Here is a 5165-nt window from a genome sequence, read left to right as displayed (position 1 = left end):
CAGTTTTTAAATATTAATAATTGTTATTATATTATGTATTTTTTCAACTTGCTCAGAATAAAAGTATTTAAACCAGATTTATTATTCACTAATCTCAAACGCAGATAATAAGTTAATGAAAAATTCGATTGTAAATCCTACAATACCCCTATTCAACAAATAAAAGTTTTATTTTATCTTAATAAATCATGGCACATTTTGTTTTGCGAAACATTCTCCGTACGTGATCCATTTGCATAAAAAATGTTTTTGAACTTGTTAAATAAACCAATTATTTTTAACAGAATTCAAAAAGTATTTATTGTTTAACAATCTCCAGGCCTGGCACTGTGAATAAATCCGGCTCCAAGGGCCAACAACTGTCGCCGAATAACCAACCGAATTAATGTTTGTTTAATAATATTTATTTTTTCAACATCTAAAATTCGAGATTTTTACCATGAAAAACTCATAGGTTATAATAAAGAATGGTGACGATATTCCTCGTATTCCTCTGATAAACATTCACATACGACAATAATATCATATAATAAAACGTTGAAGACTGTTTTTGCCTGCCCCAACTAAACAAAACATTCATGTCATTTACAAATAACTACTCTAAGCGTTCCATAACTCAAATAAATGGATTTTCTAATCTGTTAGACTTTGAATTTTAATTGTTCTATTTTTTTACATTCTTCCTCTCTGTTACAACTCAATAAACATTTATTTCATTTGGCCATAAAGCATTTCAGTCATATCTCCCGAACCGGTAATAACATTTTAGGTTTTCTTCTCTAGAATTAAATATAGGGTTTCGAAGATAACGTGTTGAAAATGTCGCATATACTCTGTGAGATAACTGCTATATAATATATTATTTGATCAATAATGAAGCACTAGAATATTCCTTTGTTACACTTTTAACTAAATTCTTTATTAGTACATTAATAAGTTTTCCTCTACTTGCAAACAATGAGGATCGCTTGTACTCTGTTCTACATCTTGGCAATCGTCCTTCATTCTTTTGGTAACTATAATTAGAAAACGTCATTATAATAGTATTAATCCCTAGCTATGATGAAAAACCGGATTCACCAGAGTAAAAGTTTAAAAAATATATATAATAATAATAATTGGTTAGACGCTCGAACTTCACGTTAGAGGTCCGAGATTCGATCCCTGAGCCTGTACCTCTGCAAATTTTTCTATGTAACTTTACCGAGGTTCTGGTGGTTCGGATCCCACCTTAAGCTTTAGGTCCCCCCATTGACCACTTGGCTGCAACCCAGTCTGTAAATGATGGGGTAAAAACCAGACATTGCCCAATATGTCAAATTAGACAAACTGCTCTAAAAGATTACTTTTGATTGCATTGCAAAAATGCGTTCGTGACTGATGGTATACTGTGAAGTACACAGATAGAGTATGTGAAGACTGCTCAAAAATAAAAATCCAACTCTAACAAAAAATACCTTCGAGGGGTTTCAATGAAATTTCGAGATATTTTGCAGATATTAAATACATTAACTCTCGTGAAGTAAATAAAATGATTTTTATGTAGACGATTATTTTGGAAGCCCCCGACTACGGACCTAATTATTTTCTGACAATCTTAGACCCGGAATTGGGATTGAACCGGGCTCGAAGGAAAAATAAATTTCGCAAAGTAAACGAACGAATTAGTATTTCTTTTATCAAATTTGTTCCGAAAGGAATCGAGAATTCCAGGCACTATGAAATATAATGGTTTAAAGATGGTTTACCAGCAAGACATTGCATAAACCAATTTGCTTTATATTTCAGTAGCGTCTGTGAAACACCTGACCTCACATATGAGGGACCTATTATGTCTACAGTTAATATATTGAAGTACATGGGTGTTTAACAGAAGTAGGACTCATCTGAGATAAAAAAACGATAAAAACCCTTCCAGATAAATTAACATCAGATACTGATATAATTCCAAGCTTTCTGGTAAAGATATGTGAGGTACTTTCGCAAAACCATTGTGTTATATCTACAATTGAGCTCTTGAAAATGGTACTCATCCAAAAATATGGAAGGTGTCTAGAGTCTGCCCGTTTTTAAAAGCAGGCGACAAATCTCAGATAATAAACTACATACCTATTCCTAGTACAAATAATTCCGCGAAAGTTTTTGAACATTGTCTAGCAGACTTGATCACATCTTCGACAAGGTCTCATATTGTGTAATGTCAACATAGGTTTTTGGAGAGCCGCTCTACGATTATTAACTCAATCATTTTTACGTAGATGTTATAAATCTTGATATAGCAAAATTCTTTGATAAGCTTCCCTCCACAGCTAATTTAATCATTTTTGCTGATGATACAAAATTAAACTTGGAAATAATCTCTATTCGAGATTGTATAAAACTGCAGATCGAATTACTGAAGTTCCTAAAATGTTGCAACGGGAAAGTCTTGAATCTTAATATAGATAAATGTAAAGTAATGTCATATTAGAGAAAGCAGGAGCCAATTATGTTTAGAGACGAACTCGAAGATGTACCAATAAAAAGAATTTTCCAAGCGAATGATTTAGGTGTTAAAATGGATCCACAACTTAATTTTCGAAACCACTTGGAATACATTGTTAACACCGCAAATAGAACATTAGGTTTCCTTCCAAGATCATGTAAACATCCTAACAATAAGGATACCCTAAAGATGCAATTCAATGCGCTTGTAAGATCAAAACTGGAATATGCAATGGTGAAATGGGCATTTTGGATACATCCCTTTCGAGATTCATAGAGAGTTGTTACTCACTAATTCTGAAAGTCAGAAGGGTAGATACTAGTTATTACCAGTTTTAGGTTCCCCCGGCTTTTTTTCTAGAATATTAAATATTTCGTCTTAAAAATTTGGGAAATGATGTCGAACATGCTAACGGACGTCCCCACACACTTTTTTTGTAGGTTAATTCAAAAAATTTTTAATTTAGCAAAATGTGATTAATTTGCATAGCGCTTAGGAAATAGTATCGATTTTTTCAGCGTTAGGTTATTCCCCGGCCTTTTTCCTAGGATAAGAAATATTTTGCCTTCAAAATCTGGGAAATGATAGCGAACATGCTAACGGGCGTCCCCGGACACTTTTTTTGTGTTTTTTTACCAAATTTTCTTTGATATTGCTAACAACGTGCGTTTATATTTCGAGATTATGTATGTTACAATTCACTCTAGCGTTACTTCCAAACTACACAATATTTTTGGCCGAAAACTTTGGACTTACAAATAAACATAGTAACTAATGTCCCGGAACTAACCTTATTTGCAGCCAATCAAAAAAGTTTATTTCATAAATAATTTCCAGATTATCGGAAAGGCAGAGATGAAAAACGACGTAACCTCAAAATAATGCATATGCATAAAATTTTTATTTAGCACAATACATTTTTTTATTATTATCCCTCAAAAAAGAGTCTGGGGACGTCCGTTATGATATTTTATAGCATCTCCGAATTCAGTTTATAAACATTTTCATTTTTGTGGAAAAAAGCCGGGGAAACTGTAAGTATCACATGCCCTTAAGTTAATGTAACTTTATGAGTAGAAGTAGGACATTGCACCAAACATATCTTCAAAATTTGTTTAAATAGTTCAAAAGGACGCACCTCTGTCTCTTGTTGCAGAATTAAGTTCACAGTTCGATTGTTTACCTAATGGCGAACCTATTCCTGTTACTCCTCGCGTCGAACCTTCTTCATCTTCTGACAGACATTTACCTGATCGTCCAGTGGTTAACCTTCGTTCCAAGCCCAGGTCATCTTCTATGAGGCCTATGGCTCCTCTTGCTCGGACTCATCCTCCTTCCAGGTTAATAAGTCCATCTAAGAAGCTTCCTTCTTCTGAGGGAAATGGATGTGGACTTGAACAACTCAGATTTATCCGGCTTAGACCCTGTAAGATTCCGGACCGGATATTTGAACTTCGAAGATACACTTTTCCTAACGGTAAACCAATTCGAATAAGAATAGGACATAATGCCTATGAAGCTATGCCAACCCAAGAACAAATTGTATTATCATCATCGAATGGTGACGTCTTTGCAATATTGCAGACTTTTGATGTTCTTGCTGCATTGTATGCTCGTAAATACGGTAGTTCCATTGTGACACGGGCGAAAATAAACATGGAAAGCGGCACGGTTACCCTCTTGACCCCAGAAGAAATCGATGCAACTCCAGTAGGTCCCCGCCGAACAATCGTGAAGAATTTTGTAATAGAGCATGCAACCCAGGTGTAAACAAAAACCCACTACACCATTAATTCAATTAAGAAAATGTAAAACTAAACTATATTGTGAACCGATCTCAAGCCATAATGTACGATATAATTTAATCAATCAAATTAAAAAGTCAATGTGTTATGGTTATTCTCGAGACTTTAATCTTTCTGAATATTTCAACCAGTCTTTTTCGAAGCAGACAAAAAATAACTGTATCAAGGAAGCGTTTGGATATGTATTCCTCGTATTTTCCTGTTTTGGCGACTTTATATTTATCTTATGCACACTTGAATTAAACCTTAAGAGAAATATCTCTTTTTAAACCCCGTCTTTTCCATGTAGTTTGATAATTTTCTACATTAGGATTAAAGGGGGAGGGTCGGTAAGGCCGATTTTTGGCCTAATTTATTTTTGGACCAAAAAATCTGAAAAAATCATGGTAGTATCTTATAAGTACCCCTACAAATATAGGAAACACCACTACCCACCAACTGTATTTTCGAGAGATTTGACACTCTTAAACATGTATCCTGAGGTTAGCTCGGGTTTACTATGGTTTTCGGGGTCGCCGAATACAAATCTGGCGTCCTTTGACTTTTATCGCGTCAGGTTCAAGGTCATTGGAAGGTCAAATCGAGAGAAAACGGCTAAAAATTCCAAAAAAATACGTTATAGGTTTTTGGAGTCGGTAATTACGAATCTGGCATCCGTTGAACTCTATCGCTTCAGGTTCAAGGTCATTTGAAGGTCATTTGAAGGTCAAATCGAGAAAAACGGTAAAAAAATTTAAAAAATATGTTATAGGTTTTTGGGGTCGCTGATTATGAACCTGGTGCCCACTGACCTTTATCGCGTCAGGTTCAAGGTCATTTGAAAGTCAAATCGATAACATATTTTTTTCATATTTTTTCAGCGTTTTATCTCGATT

The sequence above is a fragment of the Belonocnema kinseyi genome, chromosome 5 (assembly GCF_010883055.1).
Source record: "Belonocnema kinseyi isolate 2016_QV_RU_SX_M_011 chromosome 5, B_treatae_v1, whole genome shotgun sequence".
NCBI classification, from domain to species: domain Eukaryota; kingdom Metazoa; phylum Arthropoda; class Insecta; order Hymenoptera; family Cynipidae; genus Belonocnema; species Belonocnema kinseyi.
The sequence above is the reverse complement of the archived record's forward strand: the minus strand, read 5'-3'. Positions refer to the sequence as shown.